General features: G+C 36.3%; 1 protein-coding gene across 1 annotated transcript in view; it reads right to left on the bottom strand.

Moving 5' to 3' along the window:
* Positions 1 to 12,196, bottom strand: part of ANKFN1 (ankyrin repeat and fibronectin type III domain containing 1) — a 103,113-nt gene extending 90,917 nt beyond the window's left edge. The window contains exon 1 of the mRNA XM_048064245.2: positions 10,516 to 12,196. The gene's annotated coding sequence lies outside the window, so the exon portion shown is untranslated. The remainder of the gene's footprint in view (positions 1 to 10,515) is intronic.
* Positions 12,197 to 27,394: the final 15,198 nt, after the last annotated feature.

Raw genomic sequence — 27,394 nt, 5'->3', positions numbered from 1 at the left:
ATTAGTTGATCAGTCTTGCCTAACTGGGGAAGAGGGGCAGAAAGATCACCTTGTCTTCCCCTCACTTAGAGGACTCACTTGAAATATTGAATCCCATTTGGGCATAGCACTTCAGACATATTCCACAATGATGGGAGGAATTGTACAGGAAGCAAAAAAGCTAGGCAAGATCTAGAAAATTTAAGCTGTACAGAAAGATCTGGAAGAATGAAGGCAATATTTAAAGGCATGAAAAGCTGCTACAAAGAGAAAGGCAATAATCTGATCTTATTCATAGTGATTTGGACAAGAATTAATGGCCTTAAGCAGCATTCAGTAAGGTTCAGGTTGGGCATTTGTAAAGGCAATAAAGCATGTCAGCCAATTACTTGTTTGACTGTTGCACTGCAATATTGAAAATATTAAAGAACAGGCTGGATATAAATGTCAGGGGCGACAGAAGTACAACTCCTCCTTCACTGTCATAGGCTCAAACATTTTCTAAACAATATGAAAAACACTTAGGGCATAATAAATATATTTAGCTGAAGCATAGTACAAGAAATTGGAAAAGGACCAATTTGTTAAATTAGTATAGTATGGCAGTGTGAATAAGTATAAAAGTAAAAATATCGATACATGAAGCAAGAAGCTGAACTCTCAAGAGGAAGCATTGAAGAAGGAAGGTGCTATAGCAAGACATGCCTTTCCTGCATACAGCCTAACATAGCTTTGAATGATGTCTAGAAAGGATGCTGGTAAGAGACTCAGTCTATTTTGTTATTTCCCTTTTTCTCTTCTGTCTCCATGTTTCGCATTTTGCAATGAAAACCTTTCCTTTTCCCTTTGTTGAAACAATTTTCTGCTTGCAATAAGCTTGCCTAGTGCAGAAGCAGGTGCAGGTGAATAAGACATTTGCTCCCATTCACTGGAGGTAATGAATACAGATAAACCTATGCAATATGCACGGGTAAACCCTGGGATGCCTGTGACCAGGGCACATTTGTGAGATTACGCGCTTCCTAGAGGCCTTTAAGAAGGAAGACTGATGTTACTGGGTGCTCAAATTTGGGGAGAAACATCCCACTTTTCAAAAATATACTACTGTGACAACTGAAGTCCACCCAGGAAATGGCCCATACATTTCACTATTGTTCAAATGGCAAGATTTTGCAAAGGGGCCATTGGGATTTATAGAGGTTCCCATTACAGATATCAGACCAATATGTTCAATCCTTAAATTTCAAAATGAAAAGCCAAATAAAATTTCATAGGGAAATGTAGCATGCTCAGGTGCCTGGCTCATGTGAGCCAGTTTTTGTCTTTGTATTTCTAGCTGCAATGAATGCACTTAAATGAGGCAGAAAAAATGGCTGTGGAGCCTTTAGGTCCCACTCCTGTATCAACAGCACATTGCTGAGGAACAAATACTTCAGTACACTAGGATGGGATGACAAAAAATCCTCCCATCTTCCCCCCTACACAGTGACCGCACTTAATTTTCACAGCAGTTAGCAAATACTTTAATTTTACCACTTCTTCCTAAAATGTCTGACCAAATGTACCACATAAAAGCCCTCCCCACGCACTATCAAGCAGACAAGGAAAAAATAGGTAAAAATAGCATTTCATTTTCCAAATCTCCTACAAAGTTTAGTCTGATGCAAACTGGGGTGGTCTGTCTGCCACCAGTGATTGTCTTACAGACCATGAAACCAAAAGCATGAAGTTGGTGGCAGTCTATTTTTATGTTCCTACCATACAAGTTTGGTCATAGCTTCTCAAAGGATGCATAGCTGTCCTCATTTGAACTTGTAGGAGATCCTCAGTATCCCCTTTTATGGATTAGGTATCCTTTATATACAGCCAGAGGGAAACTTTTTTTTTTTTTCTTTTCAGTTTTGCAGTCTGGATTGCAAGCTCTGCTTCTGTCTGTTCATTTATTTCCGTTTCCTTTTAATAAATGTTGCATTTGTCTATGCAGGAAATTACTGCAAATTACACTGGGACATGAATTTACAGCATACCAATTTGCAGTAATTCCCTGTGTTAATCCACTCATCATAACCCAAATCCTTAGAAAGTGGAATAAACTGTCTTGTACTTACTGAGTGTTCAAAGTGACCACACAGTGTTACTGCATATGCTAAGGCACATAAACTGACACCTCAGCTTCCTTTGCAGCTATTTTTCTATTAGCTATTTAATATTTTATGTGACATTTCAAAAATATCTTGAGACGTGTATTATGTATCTGCTGGTGCCTGATTTTGCAGGTTAAAAATCCAGTTCTTCCTGTATAGATCTCGGAGTCCAACCATTACGTCGAAAAATGAAGTGACTGTCCAATAAATACAGATTTCTAAAAGTCACTGTTTCAAAATACTGTTTGTACAGAAGCACAAGCTGTTATTCTTTTAAATGCCTGCTGAATTCTCAGCACTCCAGAGAGATCACTGTCACATATACGGTGGAAGTCATTACTAGTGGATATAAAAAAACACTGTAAGTAAGAACTTTCAAAAGCTATCCATTCCTCTTCAGATTTAGAAAATTGAACCATTAATGATGAATTTCACCTTTAGAATCATGTACAAACTATTGGTGTTTCATTACGGAGAGGAACCAATTCATCTAATTTTCTCTATAGCCTGTTTCTATAACCCTGTGCCAATTTGTATTACCATCTGCAAGAATTTCCCTAGTCACATCTGAAAGACAAACACACCAGAAGACTCCAGTAAATCTACTTTGCACAAAACCAAGGTGTCTCTCTCTCCCCAGCCTTCTCTATTTACCAAATATGGTGCACATTTTGTGTCGTAGCACTCAGTTACTAAAAATGACAACACAAATTTAGTAAAACTGAAAGTTTTCACCAGCTGAAAACTGGAACTTTACAAATGACCAACTGTTAATGAATATTTTTATCAACTCTGCAGAACAGAGAACTATGAACAGAAACCAGAACTTCCAGAAGGAAGAAAAAGGTTGGATCTATAAGAGAATTCTTCTTACTCTTCTAATACAGAAGTATGAAGAAAAAAAAAGAAAAAGTATAAAGAGCAAAGTCTGAATTATGATCTGTCAAGATCCTTAATGTTACAGATTATGGAGTGGGAGAGGGGATACATTAGAGAATAATTAAACTTTTTCAAAATAAAACAATTTAGTAATACATGGAAACATGGAATGGAGTTTTATTATGTTTGTAACCATACTGGTGTTACATTTCAGTTCTTGTGGGGAATACAGGTTAATAACTCCAGTCGGAAAGAATATTGTTGTCAAGTTTAAGGACACAAACCAGTTACTCTGTACCCTGTACAGCAGACTACATGAGACATTTCTACTATAATCTGCACTTGGTCAGCTCTAAAATATCTAATTAAAACAATTATTCTAGACTTTAATTGTTTATTTTTATTACTGTAATATCAAGAGGCCCCTGGTGAAACTGGGGCTATATGTTCTACAGACACCCACTCAGTAAGAGAACTCTTTCCTCCTCAAGGTTTCAGCACGAATAAGTCACAGCAGAAACAGTGATGTGAAGAGATGATAGTTACGTGTGATTATAGTAAGTAGTGGTAGAGACATGATAAACAGCTGACACTGCTTAGTTCCATTGCAATGCAGTGTCTGATGAGTTGTATGTCTTGGGTTTTATGTATAATTTCAACCTTTTCTTTCTGGACAATGATAAAAGAATAGCAAAATGAAGCATGAGCTACTGCATGCCCAGCTGCTGGGTACTGGAAATTTCACGATTCTGATCATGAAGACCCTATGACTTTCAGTACAACATCTTTCCATTGTAAGACAGAAAACACATTATCAGGTTCATAAAAGAGATATCAGTATAAATAAGCTAATTAATTCTCCAAAACAGCTTTCGGAAGCTAAAATCACAGCTCATTGAAATCAGACAAAAAAAACTTGCATTAACTTCAGAGGATTTGGATTATATTTCCTTTCCCTCACAAAACCCCTTTATAATATTAATTTGAAATCCCATGATATGTTAAAAAACCTATTTGAGGAACATAGTGGCCTAAGTAACATGGACTAGACAATCTAGCCACTTGTTGGGAAGCCCATCACTGCTGAAACCAGGTCCCGTAAGGCAAGCTTTGTGAGCAGGATAAAAGTCCCAACAAAGTAGGCTGAGTACTTTGAAAGAAGTATGGCATATTACATTTTATTCCTAACATGCATACATCGGTCAGTGTCCTGAACACAGCAGTCTTTCTTAACTCACTGATTTAAAGCAAGAAAGACCCAATATGCACACTTCAGACAGCTGATCTTGATGAGGCAAGATCCATGAGTAAGCGTTTGCGAGGGTAAGTCTGAGACACACAATTCGTAGATTGTGCTGGGTTTATAACTAAATACACTAGATGTCAACAACTTAAATAAAAACTCTGAAACATCACATTTCTCAATAGCAATATTAAGTTCAGCAAAAATTTTCAAATGAAAAAAATCACACGCAACAAATATGCTTGATCTCAAAGTACAGGTTCTCAGCATCATACCTAAGCAATGCATTACCATTACCTTTCTTCTCTCTACAGATTCCTGCAGGGGAGTTCATTTATAAATCATATAAAACGTTTACAATTAATCATCCTTTAAAAAAGAATACCAGAAACCTGAACAGAGTTCATAGCAAACTATCAGGCAGAGAACTATCTAATATCTATAAATAATATTTAGCTGCAAGATACAAATGGTGGATAGAACCACATACATTTACCTCCCACTTAGCCACCTCTGACTGCAAAGGCACACTGTTCTCTGTGACCAAATAGCCCGGTAGACTAGCAGGTCATAGGCTAAAATATTTTTACTTTTCCCATTACCATCCTCCTGTAGATTCTCTCCTCTCCCTATCCCAGTTCCTTCTTTGTTTCTTGAATCATGAGTATAAATATAATCCTAACTCTAATCTTAAGGCACAAGAACCAGGCTGTGAGGACTGGCAATGCTCAGTGCAAATACTTTCCCAGCTCTATTACTGTATACCTTGGGTGTAAATAAATAGCCATAGGACAACAACAGCAGATATCACTTAGAGAAACTCTTTTGCCATTCTGTTTTGTTCCTTCAATAGAGTAGTAAAGAACTGCTGCTGTTCAATGGAGACAACAACGAGAGAGGATGGGAGCAGTCTGGAGCAGTAGTTATCACCAAACTGTGAACAGCCATTGGCAAAACGAAAGAAATTTCAGCTCCTCCAAAATACTTTTAACCTCTATCCTGTTTTTTTTTTTTTTACATTACTCAGAATCCAGTATGCTCTCCAAAACTGCATTTTCCTATCATCTTACAGAGTTTTTAAAATGCCTAAAACGTCACGCCTGTAGCAGTAGTTGCAGTGCCTCAGTGAAGAGTGCTAGGATTATACAAAAGGAATTATACAACAGAGGTCACAGTTAACATTATCAACATTACCTAATTAGACATGGGATATTTTATGTGTCTGCAAATTTGGTTTTTAAGAGCTCCTAACAACCAATCATCTAGTTTAAATTCCAACTCAAAGTAAAATGCTATGTTGATTATTGTTAAAGAATAACTTTCTGGCTACTTATTAAATAGAAATTGAATTATTACCTTTATTCATGAGCCAAAAAGTACTGTCATACAAGACAGAATCCAATAAAAATGGTATTTTTTTTCCATATCCTTTTGCAGCGGTCATGTATCAAATTTTCCATATATAAAATGCCTAGTGATACATATACTTTTCAAGTGGTACAACTAGCTAAATGGTAATTCTAGTTCAATGTAACTTCTGAACAAATTTGATACACTTTATTATAATTATTTTTGAAAAACAGTTACAATTTAAAATATTATTACGGAAACTTCAAGCCCTAAAATCAAACATTCAGTGAAATATTTCAGACTTTTCCCTTTGCTTTTCAAAAGTGCACTGACTACATATGTCAGCTTTCATAACATATTATTTTAGTCATTAAAATGTAGGACTTGAAATCCCTATCCATTTCAAGTGACAATCTGATCTAAAACTTACTTTGGCTACAACATTGTGTTTCAGTCTGAATATATAGTGTCCTTTTCCAAAAGAATTTGTTACTCCCCTGGTGATGCATGATAGCTATTGTATAATCTTGCACTGCCCCCAAAAAGAGAGGCTATAGAATCCAGCCTATACAAGCAGAGATTTATGAACTGGCAAATATTTGCTTGAGACAATTGCTGACCTCAAAGGAACATCTTCAGGAGAACAGGCATGCTGAGCGTTGCCATATGATTCACACAAGGATTAGCTCTGAACAAAAGCTGCAGCAACTTTGTATTTAGAAGAAACTTGGATTCAGGTACATACTCTCAGCATGATTCCATGTGAAATTTAAATCCAGAGATCATTAATTTTGACACTGTCAGAATGCAAAAGGAAAAGGAGACATTAGCCTTTTTAAGAAAGAAATTAGAAAAAGGTGTTTTAGGAACCTTCTGCAGATCTCTGTCTTCCTCAGCTCACTGTCTGTCTGCCTTTAAGCAGGAATCTAATCCTTGACTCAGTGCCATTATATATGTATTTCTGATATATTTCTGGGGAAGGCAAGTTTAGACTTAAAGTTCATACTTAACTTCAAGATATTCCTTCAAAAGGCATTCCAAACTTTCAAGGCTTACTACTATGGAATGAACTTGATGTGAATCAAACATGAGGTGATCCTTAAAACATGGGCATGAATATGACACTAAAGAAGGATACAAAATCAGTGAAGACTTTTTTCAGGTCTTTGTTTTAGTTTTTAGATCAAAGAGAACTATCTCTAGAGACAGAGAAGAAGGGACAGTGAAGTGATAAAATGTTTATTGTTTATTTTTAAGACCATGCCACTTATTTTTTTCCTGAAACAGTCCCAGGCAATACACTAGGATCTGAAGGATAAACCTATGACTACATCTATTAAAATTAAGAATAGCTTCCACATAGCAGACTCTACAAAAACACATTTATGTACTTTCTTAAAATGGTACTGAAAATGTAGCAAGAGAAGGGAAAATAAAGGATTCTATGCACTGAATGTAAGAATAAGAGAAAGGAAGTAAGAATAGGCAACATCTACAAACAAAAGCAGATAAAGAAGTAAAATCAACTTTTCATATGATGGGAAAAAAACAAACTCCACAAACCTCATGACTTAAGAAATAATAGAAGCAAATGATCGCAAGTGAGGGTGTGAGGAAGTCGTACTGATTCTCGTTAGGGCCGTCCATTAAGAATCTATTGATAGCATTCAAGTAGAGAGAAGAAACATTCAGTCTTTTCATATGTATTATATTTATGAATTTGAAAAAGACTTCAAGACACAGGAGGCTTGGTTAACAATTTGAAGGCATGAAGGTACTAGATTTAGTTCACCTTAAAAGCCAGGTTGTTCTTGTGGTTCTTTAGAGAGTTTGTCTTCTCATCAACATGGAACAAGCTAAACCAATTGCTGCAGCGTTTTCAGAACTGCTGTAACCTGTGTCAGCAGGTGTACACTAGCATATGCTACCGTAACAATTGCATTTTGCTCAGTGATACAACATGACTAAAAATGATGTCAGGGTAGTGAAAGACTTGGGGCGCTTTATCTAGTTTCAGGGCCTCCATCTATATACACAACAAGCTGGGATATTAGTTCCATGGACTCGTCATCTCTCTAGCTATGGTACCAAGTTTGCCATGTAGATGTACCCAGAATCAGCACTTAAATGATACAAGAATCAAGACTAGCTACTTTGCTGAACAGCCGCTACAGACTGTATATGGTAACTAGTGTTGGCTTCTTAAATCTTTTAAGGCTCTGAAAATTCCAGACCAATTCCAGGATTAGAAACAGATGTGTAAGAGCCATTCACAATTCCTAGGTTTTCTAGCTCTCCCTAGAAAAGATTCTGAAAAGTTTTTACAGAAGAGGATGCCCTCTGTCTACTTGCACATGATAACAATGTATTTCAGCAATGATCAGGTGAATCTTGACAGATTGCTAGGGGCAATATCACACCAGACTATCACACCAGTCCTTGTTTCAGGACTACAATATAAAAAGCCATGATCTATGCATGAACTAATATATGGTTTACTTTTGAACCAGAGGTATCTTGGAGGAGTTATGGCTGCTGCTCCTTTAACGAATAAATCAGACTGAAAAAAAGAATTACTCACATTGAAAGCCTTGCCTTTTACTTAGTGATGAAAAATCATATGCACATAAAAATGGTAAAATCCTGAAATTTAATCTGTATGTGATTATCCTCACTAAAAGCATGAAACTTATCCAAATTCTTGGCTGCCAGCTGCATAAAGCTTCTCTTAACTCTTCCTATAGGCCAATTATCATTCGTTTAATCTTTAAGACTAAAATCCACTTTTTCTCAGTTTCAGCTTACTCTATATACGTGTTCTATATGTGAAGCATCAAGAAATTGACATAGGTGTTGGTAGCAATCTAATCTACTTCTTCATCAAATCCTTACTTCCAGTTCTAAGACATATAGCTCTTTTGTATATTGTTAGAGTTCTTGTTATTTACTTAGTTTCTTAGTTTCTGGGTGAAGTGATCCCTTAGTATTACTTCCTTGTCTCCAGATTTCTGGGGATGCTTCGTTTATGTTCACAGTGTACTTCAAATGCTTAGATGAAAGGCACAGTAGAACTACTAACAGCAGTACAAACATTAAATCTGAAGTAACTCAAAGTGCCTCTCTGGCTTATTCATACAAAATCACTAATAGCAGGTCTGGCAAAAGGACTGACATTTTTGTTTACCAGAATGAAAATTTTCTACCCAGAAAGATAGGGTAAGTGACCAACAAGGGAATTGTAGAACTAGACACCAAATAAAGATGGGGGAAACAAGAACATCAATCTGTAATAACTTAAAATCTTTTCTTAAAAAAACTAAAAGGATGATACAATGGATGCTCTTCACCTGTTACAAGTTATATGTACTGAACTATAATTTGGAACTCACACTGCCTGCTAAATGTAAAATATTTTAACTCTGTACTTTAGCTGGTATAACTGATTCGTGCAGAAATACTGTTTGAAGTAGTGCATAAAAGAAGGGAAACAAAAACGTAGAGAGAAAAGAGAAACAATTAATTTCAATTATACTACATTATTGCCTTCATCATTATTCAGACATAAAAGCTAACATTGTTCTTAAAGGTGCAAACATCGCTATTTTTCTTTCTTTAAATTGAAGCTAAGAGAAAAATTGTAAATGATCATGCAAAAGGAAGTGTTATGACCATTTGAACCTGTGCTCATCTAGGAAGAGCTCAGTGGTACTAGGTGCTGTACAAGTACATAGCAAGTGATACGCAGATGATTAGCATTGCCAAGGAATAGGAAAAGTATTATGAGAACATTATTGACATGACTGTGGATAGCTGATGCATGACACTTCTGCAGTTACTGCGCATGTAGTTGCCAATGACTTTTTTTTTTTCTGCAGTAATCACATTTGAAATTAGAGCAACTAAGTTGCCTGTAGTGGTAAATGCATTCAATGCGACATTAGGAGATTCATCTGTAGGTGTGGAAAAAAAGGAAGCCTGCATCCAAATGATCAGTATGCAGCACTATTTGTCAAAATACAAATTCAAATGCCTGAAATTTATTTCAAATGTGATGAAAAATTGTGAGCAGAGGAGACAAATTCATCCCTTATGTAAGTCTCCCACAAAATAACCGGCTTAAAATCAGATGAACTCAGATGTCTCTTTTTAGATAAAACGATTGCAAACTTACAGAGTTTATGCATTAAGCTTTTCAACTGACATTGGCAAGAGCTCTTGTAATATATAACACCTCAGGGACAGCAGAACAAGTGTTTACTTCAAAGCACGCAGATTAATTTCCGTTATTTTATAATATGCTGGATTTCATTGAAACACAGCTACAACTTTACCAATGCTATAGCTATTTTGAGGGAAATGAACTGCTCTATTTCTGTAATTTATACACCATTATACACATTTTTTTATGCATATGCACATATCTCCTGTATCTGTAGATATTGCACCATGAAGAAAAGCAACTTGATCAATCTACAGAAAAGTTTAGTTAAATCTTCAATAAATGAGGAATACTTTATCTCAGATTCTGCACATATTATCATTAACTTCAAAAGCAAATACAATTTTGCCAAGCAATAGGGTATATTTCTACAGTAGTTCACAGTCCTTTCAACATCCTCATGGTGTATCATCTCCATTAAGTGGATGGGGAAGGAAAACAGATAGGTGAGGCGACATGTCCAGGGCTATAAAGGAAGTCAGTAGCACACTTAGGACTAGAACCCAGTTGTGTTAATGTTTTAAAGCCCTGAATTGCTAAATGCAGATATAAGATCAAAATGGTAAACAAGGTAAGCATCATATTAGTACTCCTCTTTCAAACATACATGCCTACTGGTAAGTGCTGGACGCTTCTGGTTGCCAGCCAGTAAACTTTCCCCCTCCACAGCATGAACTCTGATTGTGTGCCAGTTCACTTACCCATGATTATCATTTTTTCTGTCTGATGAGCGTGGAACAATTGCCTTTCGAGCACTGGTTAGGTAGACACGGAAGAACTGTTTGCCTCCAGCCCAGCTGTCGGAGTCTCCATGCAAGATGCTGTGCAAAATGTTGAGTTAAAAGAAAACACGAGTAGGGGGAAAAGAGAGCTCTCTGAGAACCTCCACATGGTTCCTGTTGCTAAGGGAACCACTCCCTTTGTCTGCATAGGTTAAGAACGGCTGCTTCGTTTGGAGTCTGTCTCTTAAGTACCGAAAACAGCACAACAATTTCAGGAAGAAAAAACCCTCTGGAGTATCTTAGGACCAGAGCAAAAATGAAGATGCCTAGGAACTCTTAAATTAAAATCAGCTATTAATAGTTGATTTGGGGTGACTCCAGGGAGGCTGTAGAACTCATCTGTGCCATCTGATGGGACGATATACCACTGCAGACAGTTTAATTTAGTTATTGTAATCAGCTATTGGGAGCTACAGCAAGATAGATCAAGAAACCAGATACAATTTACTACAGCAAATGGAAAGAGATCAACAGCAACAAATATAAGTATTTAATAGGTACTCACGACAGACTATAGCAGAGAGATGTCTTTACTTCCATAAGCTCCTATAAAAATCCAAGCCAGAATCCTTAACTCCGTTCTTGGTGATTGCTCTCTCTCTCTGCTGCCTCTCTTCCCTTTGGGCCAGCACTGCATTGTCTCTGTGCTCCTGGACCCCAAATATTTGAGAATTTACCTTCTGTACAGGCCATTGGTCTCAGTCCGATTCAGCATATGAAGCTAGGGATCCCTGTTTTGTATCTGTCTCCCTCCTTGCTTTTAAGAAATACATCAGGATGCATGCTTCCGGATAAAGGTGATTTATCTGTGAGTTTGGGGTCATATAACAATAAGATCTAATAGAAATTGTTGTGAAGGTTATTATATTGGGAAGACAAACACCTGGAATCTAACCTCAAACTTTCTGTTTGCATTCAGAATATCAGTCTTTGTATGAAAACATGCAGTAAAATATGCATTGCACAAAACAATCATCTCTCTCTCTCTTTGAGGTGACATGAAAAACAGTATCCCAAATATACTGTGACTGTTTTCTTTTTCTGTACAATTACTTGTTTCTACCTTAATACTATGGGGTAGAAACAGCCAAAGACCTGGATCCAGATCCAAATTTTCAAGCATAGACTCAGTCCCTAACACATCCAGAGAACAATCAGAAAAATTTGTAAGGTCATGTCTGAATGAGCAGACAAAAGTTCAAAATCAGAAATGATGCACTTCTGTATGGAAATCAAATTTTTCTCATTCCACCAGAGAGCAGCTGTGAGTGCCTGCAACAGTGGACAGAGGTCAGAACTAGTTCAGTCTTACTGTAAGGAGCCGCACTTCACTTTATGAAAGGTAGTTCCTGAGGAAAGTCAGTGCCAGTGTTCTTCTATTTTCAGGAGAGTTGATTTTTTCCCCTCAGTCAGGTTGTTGCTCTTACACTGGTCAGATAACAATACGAGACGTCTTTGCTTACACACCACAGTCCAGCACCGATTCTTTGACATAAAGGCCTGAAGAATTCAGCTGTCACTTCATTGCACATGTAGAATTGTGTTTACAGCATGATATGTGTTGCTCCCCCCCCCGCCTTTTTCCTCTCACCCCAACGACTCAAATAAAGCAGTCGAGGTTGCTTTGTAGAGAGGCCTTTCTACTCTCCTTTGCAAAAAGATTAGGAGATTAGAGAGGGCAACAAAGAGTTCAGTTTAGGGACATCAGAAAACAGCCATTAATATGCAGGTTTCTGTTGCATCATTTTTAATAAGGAACAATTCATATGAAACCAGTTTAAAAGGTTATGATTTTATTAATTCTAAAAATTCCTTTCAGAGGGTTGATTTGAATTGCTCAATCCTTTATATATACATACAAATATCCCATTTTCACCTCCTTATTTCTAGACTGATGCTAAGGTTAATGCAAGCAAAGAATATTGGGATTCTGTGCAGCCACAGTAAGGGAGATGACAGCTTTTAGGACTGAAATAAAATTTCTACAAACACACTTTTTACTCACTTTTTTCTATTATTAATACTTGAGTATTTTGCCGATCAATCCCATTTTATTTATTCAGAATAAAAGGGCTTTGGGAGAGATTCAAATCACATTGAAATTTTATGAAAGAGCCAGGGACAGTATCAATTCAGCTCTGCTACAAAATGCCCGCTACAAAAAGGAACCACTCATGGTTTTCTCCCTTATTTTGACTATGAAATAAATGTTATCTCTTTAATAGCAGTTTTAGCGTCTTATACAGGAAAAATGTTCCCTTGCTTTGGAGAACATTTAACATTTTCCTTTTATTACAAAGGCAACAGTTTTTTGGTGGACTAGTAGTTGGTCTGAGACTTGATGACCACAGCACCACTTTACACAGAAGTGGAATTCTACTCAGGAACCTTTCTTTGATGAAATAGTAAGAAGTTTATCTACTACTATAAATCCCAGCTTCTCAAAAGCTCAGTTGAAAAATTAACTGCTTCAAGTACTGATCTCCTAAAGAGTCTGACTTTGTTATGCTAATCCAAGGTATTAAGAATAATCAGAAAAGGAATTCATTAATGGCTACTTGAATCAACTGCTTTTTGTCTCAGACGTGAACACATCCCCCCAGTCAGAAATTACCTAACACAGTGTGATTGAAGTTTATTTATTTACTTACGTATAACAAGCAACTGAGCAGTTTGCAGTGCATGAAATGAGGCTATGGAAAAGTACACTACAGTGCTCCTGCTTCAGGGACCTCTCAGACAGAATTTCAGTATATATGCCTATTTTCTGTTCATTATTCAGCAAACGACATTGAAACTCACTGCCCCCTCAGTCCACAGACTAAAGTTAGTGACCAAGACAGGATTACATGACTTATTTAATACATCCTAAGAGGAATTTTTAAAATAAATATTTAGAAAACTCTAAAAATATCATCTTGTTTTGTTAAGGTTAAGTATGTGAACACCTTACCTGGTACAAATACAGATCTTGTTATGCAATGAAAAAGAGGTGCAGATGGAACTGCTGATAGCCTCAATGATGATAGTGCAACATGCAGTTGCACAGGAACCAGAATTTCCCTTATGAGGAATTTTTTTCATATTCCCCAATTTTTTCAGTTACAACTTGGAATGAAAATTCCAACATGAGAAATTTTCCATAGGAGGGTCATATTTAAAAGACCCTCTATGTAAAAAAAATAAATAAAAAAAAATCTTTACTTCTTTACTTTGAATGAACTGACATGGATTTAAATGACCTGTGAGAGTATGTGTATGGTTGTATGTGCATGTATAAGGTTTCTTGTCCACTTTCGGGAGCCCAGACTCCCATCCTTTGTGGCAGTCTGCCAAACAGGCCAAGAACGTGAAGAAACTTGACTTTCTGGCTCTATTCCAGGTGAGATGCCGGGGAGCTGAGAGCTGGGAAAAGCGGGCGAGCTGGCAGGAAACCAAGCACATTTCCATCAAAAATTTCATTGGAATAGACATTTTCATGCAACGTGTTAGGTTTTGGTGAACTGGCATTAGCTGAGAGAAAAATGTTCCACTGGAAAGCTTCCAACTTGTTCTAGTGCTGAGATTTTGACACTTGGACCTCCTATTTTTCATTCAACTGAAAAAATGGATTTCTATTTCCCAGTGTCAGGCATAGAGATAGTATATAGTTTATAGTGCTACTGGTTGTCTAAAATTATTTGCCCTGATACTGTAAAAAGAAACCTCATTTTGCCATGCTACAGCAAGTGCTGATCTCCCAAACCTAGACTGATATTGATCAAAGATCCTTAAAACTAGGAAAGGCCAGACAAGAGATGCAACATCTGCTTTATTAAAGAAGCTTTGAGAGACCAGGGTTGTGCACGTACTGCAGGAACTGAAAGTGACACCTGGATGCCACTTTAACTAGTGAAGAGGGCAGTTAATGGAGTGTTTATCACTGCTTAACAATCAGGGGGAAAAAAATGTCACATCTGTAGCTAGCAGGATTCCAAGGTTGTTCCTGGATATTTCTCTGAAGTTCAACTAGCAGGCTACAGAGGAAACAGCAGCTTACTTTGACCAGTTATGTTGTGCTTCTTATATTTGGTCTTCATAAACTTTTGTACTTTATGCTTCTACTATACTTAGGAAATGTCTGTTTGCACTACACCTGTATCTAAGATAGTTTTATTATGCAGCATAAACAATTTTAATTACTCAATAAAGTAATAGTGAGAGGGGCATCTAACTTGAGGACTAATCACAAGTGGTGAATGGACGTAAGAAAGACATTCTTTCTTAATTCATTAAGAACTACTGTCAACAAAAACTACTATACAAGACCTAGGATAAACCACCAGGTGTCTGTTACTTTTATCTTACATTTCTTTTCCAAGGTAGGCTTGCACTGATGGGGGAGGAGAACTGTGTTTAGACAGAATCCTGGTCTTTAATGAGAACACAAATTTACCATTAAAATAACTGATGATAGCCATGCTACTTTAGATATTTTACAAACTTTCTTTGCAATAGTACTTGAAAGAGATGAAGCCATGTAATCTGGCAGGTACTTCTAGAATGAAGTTCTGGCGTTTGTCTATTCACCCTAAATAGTTCTACTGAAATCACAAGGTGGATAAATACATAAGGTCCTTTAAAATCTGAATAGAATTGTTAAAATTAAGCATTTAATGAAACTTATCAAGCAATATATAATAAAAGCTTATCTTATTTTGAGTTGCAAGTGTAAAATTTTCTGAGCTTACTGAAAAACTTTAACTAAATTCAGCGTTATCACCAATGGGATACTGCAAAACCGGACAGTTTCTGCATGCTTAGCTTTTGAACCTGTCTCTCAGAACGTTTATTCATATTAAGCCCCATTCAGGAAGTGATCTCGCTGGAAAATCTGAGCAAACAGTAGCACAGAACTTCCAGGCTAAAAAGCTAAATAATGTTCTTTTCCCCACTTTCGTCTTCTTTTAAATGAATTTAGTGCTTGTGAATCAGATCAGCGGCCCTGAAGACTGAAGGTTACTGTGTATGCACAAGAACAGAGCCATTTTCAGTGTCCTGACACTAATGTATATTTACCCTGTGTTGCAAGTTTTACTTACCATCTTGGGCATTAATAGGACTTCTGAAACCTGCAGGTAAATAATTATGGACCACTTATTATATAGACTGTAGGAAGTCTGAAGCGGTGATAGGTGCTTCAGGACCCTGTGATAGATGTCTAAGTTCGTTGTACAGACAGCAAGCAAACAACCTGGACTCTGGACAGAAAGTTTTAGTATAGCTAGCCAAGAAAAAATAGTGAGTTAAAGGATATATTTGATAGCACCCTTGTCTAAGGGTCAGAATTGGATCTGCAATTTGGCTATGTTAGCTGCAACAGGTACATCCAAGTCAGACGCAAATGGGAAATATTCAACAGAAGCTTAATGAAAAAACCAGGGTAATGAGTGAGAATGACAGCCTTTGACTTCACACAGCATCTGGCCTCTCTGATAATATTCAGAAGGCAAAGACCACTGCCCAAAGCAGTGCTGAGCTGTGTTCTGTGGTGGTGGAAGGTGTCATGAAATAGCTGTTATATCAGAACACAGTAACAACTTTCAGTTATTTTTTTCCTTTGTGTTGTCAGTGTAAGGGGAAAAGTTACTATTCTCTTCATAGCATTGCAAGAGTAAATAAGATTATGCCAGAGTGTGTAAAGGTCATTTTAGCTGATATCTGAACAAGTATCAGTCACAATCACCAATCACCAGCCACAGTTAATTGATGTGCTAACTTATCAGCCAAGCTTTTAAATTCTCACAGCAGAAAAGAAATTGAACATCCCAAACTCAGCTGAGTACTAACTTGTAGTTCTTACTATTTGTACTGTAGCAGTAACCTTCAGTCACTAGCAATCTCAGTTTTGAGCAAGGGCACCAAACTTGAGTTAAAGCCAGCACTAGACATATCCCTGAAGAACTTCTGTCTTGTTTCTTTGATACTAGTAATGAAATAAGTCTTAGTTAAGTAACCAAATATCAGTTAATCTTGTGCTCTATACAGTAGACTAAATCCCAGTCCTAGACATATCACAGCAAGTCTTAAGGAAGCCTGTGGACATTCCAGTAGCTTGGTGAGGCAGTTAATTCAGCTCAGTTTCTCTGTTTTTCTTTCTGCAACTTTCTTACCCTGTTTGCAAGGGTAACTCATCTCATTTTCAAAAATATGAAACTCCTCCATCTCCAGTTCAAGAAGGTGTCAATGTTTCTGGACTGTGCAGCTACTTTCCTCAAGTAAAACTGAGAAAATTGGCTGCAATAATGAAGATATTTCCCTTCCCACTGCTGGTCTCTGGCAATTTCACTATACTCATATAGTCTCATGGAAGTCTTCTAAATCTCAAACGAGCTCATTGTTTTCTATTCAAAACCCTCAATTCTGCTTCTTTCTACTACAAATTTCAAAAATATTCATCTCACTCCCTTGCAAAAGAAAGAGAAAAATTGTCTGCATTTTCTTAAAGAGTAAGGATGATTGTAGGAGTCACTATGGCAGAATCAGATGCACTAAAGGAAAATGAAGGAATGCAAAACAAATAGAACACCCAAGGAGGGCAGGCCCAGTTAAATTAAATTAATTTCCACTTAATTTTCAATACAAGAAAATTATACATATTCCAAGCTTGCTAAAATTGATGGGAGTCTATCAAAAAAAGTATTTGCATTGAATCGAGAAGGCATAGATCAAATCTGTGGATACACATTGATCAATATCTGAAAACATATTAAAATTACTTCAGCCACTTGCAGCAAATTTAAATGTCTGAATAACAGCAAAGTTCAGTGATAACACCATGAGTGAAATTGTCCCAGCTCATTTGATTATTCTCTTTACAAAGAGCAAGTCTCTCATACTATATTTAAGTTTATATATAAACATACACATATGTTCAGACTAAATTTACTGTACCATACATGAGATCTCCTCACTATACCTATTTTCCATATTATCACTAAGAGCATTTCTAATGTCTACATTTGCTCTGACAACTCTGGATATCATTGTCATGTTTTCTTATGCCCTTGGGTGAGATTGATTCACACCCGTCTCTTCTGCTGCTATGAGTAAGTAAACAGCAGCCACAAAGCTGTCAATGAATTGGATTTCCTTTTCTCCTGTATGCATTTAATTTTTTATCGATGTACCTGAGATAGATTTTTTTTCAGTCATCCAACTCATGTTAATAATATATGAACACTTGGTTCATTTTTGCAGAGTGTTTATTCCTGGTGTTGTGTTCTTTCCAATTTGATTAAGGCAGCTGAAGAACAAAATAAAGCAAATTGACTGCATTTAATCCAATAATTACAACAAATTCTTCAAATGTAAAACTTTTAGAGAAGCAAGCTTTCTGTGGGTGCTCCCACCATCAAGCACACACAGGTATACTCCTTTCTGGGTCTCATAAAGGCAAGAACTCCCAAAATTGAACTTCACCCACACCAATCAAAATGCCACTCAGCTGCTGATTGAAATATCCTTCATTCAAATCAGAGTGAGTGCCTTTAATGGCTACCCAAATGGCTGTCAAATTAAATAAGAAACAAAATGCAAATAAATTAGCATTCCTAGCTACTGATACACTATAAATATTTATGAGGAAAAAAAGATGCTGTAATTTCAAATGATACCACAGGCCTATTTTGTACAAACAGTTAAAACAGTTATACATGCAATACTGTACTTTGCAATTTTTTTCCATTTCACATCACCATAATCACCTAATAAATATTTAAATGGACCCATTTGCTGTAACTATAAAAGAACCGTGTAAACTTGTTGTCATCTAGACACATAAGCCGCAGTGGAGTCAATGAATTTCAACAGTCACTTAATATTGCAAGCCACAAGCTACCTTAAACCTGCCAGCAACTGTCTGCCAGGAAGCTACTGTAGCACCACGGCTACCTCCTCCAACCCAGGACACGAGATTCATTATGAATGCTAGCATTGCTACTCTAATTAGGCCTGGGAGAGGTTTAACAACCATGCTACAGTCTTGCTGCTGACAAATATAAAAATAAAGCCTTGTTCAAATTAGCAATGTGAAGTGAGAAGGCCTAGAAGCAGCAACTGTCTGACCAGTAGTGAAACAGTTCTAATCTATAGTGAGGTTATTTTGCTTCATAAACTGCTAGTATGTTACCTGCAGGAGGTCTCCCTGTAAAATGAATTATAGTAAGCTATATGTGATAATTAACCGTGCATTAGCAAATATCTTGAAACAGGGGGGCTCTGTTTTCTCTGTATTTTGACTAATAAAAGCATGAATTTGTTCAACAAATGATCATTTAGGTTGTGGAATGCTAAGCATATTGGAAGAACACAGTAAGCAATAGAATATTGTAGGTGGACTAACAGTTTCCTTACAAAAACAGGCTGTTTAATAGGCTGGCTCCATACTACGTTATTCACAGTACTAAAAACCACAGTGTTGGGAAGACAAATACAATATACATTTAAAATAATATAAACCTTGTACTCCTATTTACTTTAAAAATGCCATAGATGTGACAATAAAAAAAAATCCATAAGCAAACATTTATTTCAGAAAGACAAAATCCCAAATGACTCTTTCCAGAATGTAAACAGATAGTGAGACAATTGGTATGGTAATCTTCGCTAGAGGGGAAAAAATGTAGCTTGATTTAAAATAGTCTACACCATATGAATGTGAAGTGAGGAAAAAAAAATCATAATAATTTCTTATGTATACTGCTTATCACAATAAAAATAAAGTAGTACTATAATTTATTTTAGTTTCATTGACGTCTTATGAAAACATATTCGACCACAACGCTTTATTGAACTGTGACTGTACCAGCCATATTCTTGGCTGTGAATTAGGGGTCAGAGCAACTTCAGCATATACAGGTTGACAATCTGTGCCTCTTTATTCATACTGGATGGACTGGAGCTCAAGCTTGCAAACATCACAAGCTGCAACTCTTCTTACTACAAGTAATCTATTCTTACTGCAAGTAATCTACCAGCTTTAACCAGATTCTGTGTAGCAATGACTAACTGTAGGGTGGCATTATCATGGGAAAATAAGAATTCCCAGTGTTCTGGGGCTGGACTGCACAAGAAAAGACAAATTAATGAAAAACAATGTTTTAATTCGTACATATCAGCATTCAGAAGTCTCTCAAACCTTTAAAATCTTTCAAATTTTTGAAATGTTCTCTCACTAAATCTAAGATAAGGCCAAGATCAGAACAGACCTCTCAGCTGTATCTCCCCATTTCTTCCCAGCCAGCACAGCTCTCATCTGCCCTTTAACAAGGAGCACATCTGAGGTACCAGAGCTTTCACTTCAGCATGTTGGGTCTATTTCAGTGGAGGTATTGATTTCTGAGGCAGGGGCTACCCATGAGATGCCAGAATTATGAACACGTAGCAGACTTTCAGTCTTAGAGCAAGAAAAAATAATCAGAATAGTGTTTTCTGGAGAAAACTGAAAGGGCATGACTCTGCCATGCTGTGATACAGCCAAGAGTAAGAATGCTTCTTTTTTCAACATCGTCTTGATTCAACCAAAGGAGGTTGAACTGTTGTTTGCATTATATCTTCTTCCCAAACCCATCTTACACTTCAGCTCTCACCCTCAAAATGACCTAGAAAATATCTTCAGCATTTCATTAAAATTAAAATTTTAATATATTGAAGAAACCATGGACTTCACAGAAACACTAATTTTATGACACATTACAATTTTCTCAGTTAACTGCTTGGTGTAAGCTATGTAGTTGCCTGTCTCTTGATCCAGCCCACATGAACTAACAATATTGACAGCTTTTCCAGTGCCTGTCTTCCTCTACTACACAGCTACCAGACACTCTTCACTCATAGGCTATTTGGCTAATTAACAACATTAGGTTCCATCCAGAACAAGCATTGACAACCCTTTTTTTATCTTAACAATTGCCATTTCAGTTTCAGATGTAACAAATGCATTTTATAACGGAGTATTTGTCATTTATTCTGCTCAAATGGTGCCTGTTGGTCTAATAAAACACCCCATCTTTTCCTTCAAATTCAAGTCACATGGCACTATTAGAGACAGGGATATAGACTTGGATAAACAATAGACTTTATTATATTACATCATGGGCATAGAGTGGAAGGGGAAGGAATGTGGATGGCATTTTGCCTGCAAACTATCCACTTTCCCCAAGTGACCAGGACATGTCTGCTCTCTCCATTTTATATGTGCTACTTTCCACTTCTTCCCCATATCAAAGTCAATTTTCCCAAACTCTTGCAGATGCCTTTCTGCAACTAACCCATTACTTTATGTTCACACCTTTCTTCTCCTAAGACACTTCTATACTGCTTGGTATTGGCTTTCAAATATCTACAGAAATATTATTTTTGGCAGCTTGCATATGTATATATATCATATGCAAGAAACATTTTCTTTTCTTATAGTTAAATTATTGTTGCCATCAAATTATTAAAGACAGGTCTACAACATTATTTAGAAAGCATATAGAAAGAAAATATGTATATTTCTTCTATAATAATAAAAATAATTTAAAAAAATACTACAAATGAATGGCAAGCACATTTCATGAAGTTTTTTTTTTTTTCTAAGAAGTTATTTCTCTCACTTATACTACAGAATGATAAAAAATTGTAAAAAACAACTTGCACTAATTTGGCTATCATTACATTCCTTCAGGAGAGTACAGAGTTTTTGTCTTAATTTCAAAAGTGATGATCATCTGAAAAAAGAGAGAAATGAGCTTCAGATTCTATGTTTTGCCTAAATCTCCTTCATAGGTTTGTGTATGACCAAGAACAATTTAAGTGCTTTTTTTTTTTTTAAAAAAAAAAAATGCTTCTCTCAGTCAACCACTTTGAGAGTGGCCACGTTTCCATAATATTGCAGTTAATCAAGTTTAAAGTCCAGTAATACCTTTAATTTTCAAAAACAAAGCCAAGAGCCTAAAAGATGTTTTTATAATTTATGCACTAACCTTCAGCTCTCTAAGGTAAATGAGAACTTTGAGAGTACTATGCTGCATTTTCTCAAGTGAATTACATTTACAGGTTTCCAGGCAGAGGGTAAGATTGCCCCCTTTTGGAATTTTTAAGCCTAGCAGTCTAAATAAAGAAAGGTGCAAAGCATTCCTGATGTCTACTCAAAATATGCATCTCATTGGGGATTATTTTTGCTTCATACTGTTGTATTCTAGTGTTATTTTGTATGTGGCTTCACATTCCTTATTAAAGAAATAGGCAAGAAAGAATTCAACTCTGCTTGCCAGCAACCACAAAAACAAAAATTCTAAAGTCAGCTAAAGGTAAACATATGGAACCCTCTAAGGAATGTGGTAGTAAAGATGGAACATATGACTTAGTTCTCCCTTTCTGTGTTCTGTAGGACAACTGTATTGGAAATTCACTTCAGAGACAGCAGTCTATAATTACCATGTAATGTAAAGTAGTATTCTCTGATAAAATCCATAAAGATCTGAGTGTTTTAACAAACAACTGTAACTACTGTAGTAGTTGCAGACAATTTAATAGCAGACTTACTTTAATAGCAAAACCACTCTGGTTATACTGAACTTTTGTTTATTTCTAAGTTGTCAGCTTTAGCACCTAAATGATAGTCTCAAAACTAATTTCATCAAGTTTACTAGTCTTTTACAGAGATGTTCATGACTACAATCAGAAAATGCACAATAATCAGGAGTCTGGATTAAAATCTGTATTTTCATGACTTTTTTTTTTTTTTTTTTACAGTGCCATAGTGTCAAATACACCAATTAGAATTTGCTACTGAAAGCAATGAAATTTTTAAGCATTTATTACTTAGTAATATTCTGCTAATAAAATATCATTAGTCTGTTGCTTGACCAGTATCTTCTTGTAGCACCTAATTTTAGAAAACTAATCTTTTCTAATTACATTATATAGCACATTGCTATTTTTGTTTCAAAACTGAAAAATATTCTGAACTTGTTTCAGTTCAGAGGTTGTTCCACATAGCTTTGGCACTATGGGTCCTAGATCAGTATTTCTTACTTATCTTTGTGCGGCTGGAATCCTATGACCCCTATTATGTCTTACGCTTTATAAGGGTTTAATTTCAAGAACAAAGTATATTAGTATGCCTTCAACTGACAGTAACTTCTCAAGAATTTAGATGGCCACCTGACAAACAAAAGCATGGAGAGATCTCCAAATGGAGACAGATTGACAGACTGGTATAAAACAGCAATAAAATAGATATAAGAGAGCTTTAAGGAGAGCTACGTTGATGTATCTCATCACAGCTGAAACAAGACTTCTGTTCAAGCAAACTGAGAAGAGTCGACAGTCAGTAGGCCACAATAAAAGAACATGAAAATACAGAATTTAAGCGTGCAATTCTGCTGAAGTTCTCATTGCCTGAGCTGTGTATGCAGTATTAAACAACACCATGCCATTCATCTGTTTCAGCACCAGGCTCCAAGGAATACTGCATTTGTTCTTCCATCCTACTACAATCACAATTATATCACCACACCTTATCACACTATTGTCTTCCAGTAAATTAAGCATAATTCAGCCAGCCAAACCAAGATTCTGTAATAACACTGGGTTATACAAAACAACATGCTTGAGCATCAGTACTGCTCTTGTACCCTGGGTACAATGTTATGGAGCAAAGTTATTGTATATATATAAAAACAACCATTATTAATATTTTTCCTATGGTTAATATTTTAGTATTCTTACTGTCTTAGATATCAAACTTAGATGTCATGCAAAGCATGTGATGAAAATGATTTTAATCATTTATGTGCACATTAGCTTTGCTTCATGGTAAATAGATTATCACGATCCTGAAGATTAGATATTGTAAATATGTATGTTTTCAGAAAAAAAAGCTGAAGGCCCAGCTTTAAGGAGTATAATTCACCATTACATAAAAAACACCAAGTGTAACAAGATGAACAGCAATGTAACTTTCCAGACTGTTTGCCCAAGTTGTTTAATGCCTTGTGTATTTCTGTTGAGGAAAAGTCAGAGTTTAAGTTGAATTATGTCCTTGCTGCTTTCAAAATACTTTAAACAGTTACTTAAACTGCAGCCAGTGTGTCATGCATTCCAATACAGAATATAAGAATCTATGCATTTAGTGTCACTTGAAGGCTTCTACTTAGAATTTTCCTTTCAGTGCCATAAAGTTAATCATAAGGAAGGAATGCACACTCTGATCATGTTAATTAGCTTGCTAAGTACAGCTTCTAAGGAGATCACTTTAATGTGTCCTTAAGGATGCTTGAAAGATGTTTTATTAAGAGAAATGCTTGGTTTGCTTTACTGACACATTCATTGGACCAAAATGTTGTCATTAAGTAATCTGTAGCTATCTTGATGTCTATATATGGAAGAGGAATACCACAGCAAAACATGCATTCTGTATTTAATACCACAGGTTTTATTTTATAGTCACTAAAAGTACTATACAAGGATAAGGATAGGAGAAGGAGAAGATTCACTGATGCTTTCAGAAATTTTAAATTTGAACTTTATAGGGCATGCTTTTTTACATATAAATGGCATGAACCACTGCTCTGGATTTGTCCACTCAATTCTGTGCTTTTATTTTACCTCTTTGCCTCTAGGGCAAAGACCTAAGGGGCACAGGAGCACAGCCAACTGCTCCCACATCTGTGCTAGAAAACTTTTGTGCAGCATGGTTCTGCCAGTTGCAGATCTGAGTCCTGCCTTCAGGGAGAGTCCCCCTTAAAAGTTTTTGGAAAGTTTACATGAAATATGTGACATATTTGTGGCTACATAGGTGACTGCAAAAAATATGTAGTTAAATCTTCACTGTCATTGTACAACTATTACAAAATATACAGGAGCTTAAGTATTGGTAATGGAGTGTAGGTGCTGGAGAAACCAGTGACCAGCAGCCCCTGGTGATCTGAACCCAGAAAAGTATGTTTTCCTACAGCTAGAGTCTACAATGCAATATTGAGCAGAAGAATCAAGCAGTCTGCTCTGTGGTCTACACAGCTCTAGTTACTAATACTGATAAATTTCAGCATAGCAAATTTTCCCTGGCAGAAGTTAATTGAGTAGGTAGTGCCTGGCACATGGGTCATGATCATGGCTAAGGATTCACGGTTCTACTGCAATTAAAATAACATTAATTGGTCAATGTGTGTAAGTCATTCCTTTCAGGCTGATCAAAAGTTTACAATATTTGAAATAATGTGAGATTTTCAAAAATGCTAAGAAATTAATGTGCAATGCCCCTCTGATACACAGTCAAGTATAGGAGTCATAAGCCACATCTACTTTGTGCAGTTCATATTCTGAGTGTCATTGACTTCATGTTTTGAGTGTCTAGGTAAGTTTACATGTCTATTCTACTCCAGTGCAGTGTTGTATAAATATACCACCTTAGGTCTCAGAAGCAGTACAATTCGTTTTAGGTCATCCTTCACATCAATGGCCTTGCTAAACAGTTACATAGAACCACCTATTATCAAAGCAAAAATATTAGAGTTTTATCTGTTTTTCCCATCCTGTAAATCATGAAGAGGCAAGAGCATTCTGTTCTTACTTTAGAAAGTCACGTTATCCTCTTAAAATACTACATAGACAAGCATACATTTTAAATCTTAAATCTTAAAAGTGCTTAAAAATTGTTAGATGCAGTAAACTTTTTAGCTGCTTCCTTAAGCCAAGAAAAAAAACGCATCATGTTTACTATGGCTTGGAAGTTTTTAGAATATGTTCTCATCTTTGCAGTGTTTTAATATAGATCCTTCCCATTTTGTCACCAACTCATCATTATGGCTTGGGGCCTTAACATTGGCAGTCTTAGCTCAGGATACTGGGAGCTGGAGTGGGAGGTTGGTGAAAAGTCCCCACCTGCTGCTACCACCAGGCGTCCTCTGTTAATTCTTCAATAGTACGTACATTAGTAGGGTCCTACCTGTTTGTAGTTAGGTACTACTTATGCTCTTCATCCTGTTTCTGTGTTCTAAGGAATTGTGGAAGGCATCATGCTTAAAATAAACAACATCACTGCACAGCAGTTATCACAAAGGGAAGAGTGTTACTTGTAAGACAGTTAGAAATTTTTGTTTGCTTATTTGTTTAAAAGGAAAAAACTTTCTATGATAAGCAAATCGGCTGTGAAACCTGGCTGAAATGTATGCCTGGCCTGATATAATGCAACAGAATCTGAGAATTCTTAACAGAGAATTATTTGAAAATATTTGAAAAGACTCTTTGTAAGTGTAGCAGAGAATGCTTATTATGTGCTTCCATAATCACATATTTCATACAAAATTAGAGTCTGTTGAGTAAATCCCAAAACAATTTATGATTTCTCAATACAATTCCCACACTCTCTGATTGTTCTTCAGGCAACTAAAAGACCATGTAGCACAGAAACAGCTGAAGGCTGGAGAGTGTTTTCATCTGACTTACTGGTGAGGTTCCACAGTGCTTTATTTAGTTGCAGACAGAGGGAACGCTACTGGGGCCACAAACATATCCAAATGCTGCAGACCAGTTGTAAGAGATATACTAAAAGTTTTGAAAGCAATGTCATCAACACAAAGCTTTCTTGTATCTATAAAACACTAACTCAGCTATCTTGCCTGTATCTACAATCCCCCCCATTTTTTCTAACACCACTTAAAATGGTTCTAACATTGTTTGTAGCAAGTCCTTTAATCAGCTAGGTCATTTAATTAGTAAATTTGTGTTACAAAGAAGAAATTCTGTATATGTGGGAGAGGAAAATTGTATAAAGATGTCTGCATTGTTACTATGAGGTACTCTGCAGTGAAATGTCAGTTCTAAGCATTCTGATGGCATAAGAAGTGCACTAAAATAATGCACACTAACAAATGCTAACTGAATACTAGGCCAAATACGTGGCAACTTGTCAGATAAACATCAAATTTCTCCACATGCTTATGGAATGCATCATTTTAAAGAAGGACGAAGGCTATTCTTTGGTGTTAACCACTAGCAGACAAGTTTCCCTTGATTCCTAACGATTGTTAAGACAAGGCCCTTGGAGCAACACTTTTCTTAGTACCATCGTAAAACAAGTTCACTTGCAGGTGAAACACGGAAACAAATATTGTATACTTTTAATGTGAATTCACTTTATAACAGGCCTTAAACTCTGAACTGCCAATTTTTGACAATAAAGACTCCTATCTTCCTTTGAGGACTGCATTCAGGAGTTACTGAGAGGACCAATTCCATCTCAGCCAGTAAATTCTTTTGGCATCCATTCACTTTGGGAATGTAAATTCTATGACTAGGACTAAGACCTGTTAGTTGTATTTTCCTGACCAGAATCTATCCAGGTTTCAGAATATTCTACCCTATTCATTCTTCTATGCAATTCAGAAGAATTAAACTAATAGGAGTACTGACACTTCTTGAAAAAACAGTCTTTACCTGGAAGTGAATTTCGTGGATTTAGCACTGCATTAATAGAGGTTATTTATATTTTGCTCAATGGCTAATATTTAACTGAAAATCAGAGGTCAAATATCTAATATTCCACTTAGAGGATGTTGTATCTAAATTGTCTTTTAAACAGAGATAAATTTAACCTCAAAATATTATTTTTAAACAGAAGTCAAATATTGCTGCTAAACTTTTTTGAATAAATTATACAGTGGCTCAGCACTGTTTCACAAATGGTTTCCAATCACCAAAAGGGTATTTACCCTCCCCCCCACCAAAAAAAAAAAAAAAAAGTAGCTCTAATTGTTTCAAAAGAAATAAA

The sequence above is a fragment of the Anser cygnoides genome, chromosome 19, assembly GCF_040182565.1.
Source record: "Anser cygnoides isolate HZ-2024a breed goose chromosome 19, Taihu_goose_T2T_genome, whole genome shotgun sequence".
NCBI lineage: Eukaryota > Metazoa > Chordata > Aves > Anseriformes > Anatidae > Anser > Anser cygnoides.
The sequence above is the reverse complement of the archived record's forward strand: the minus strand, read 5'-3'. Positions and strand labels throughout refer to the sequence as shown.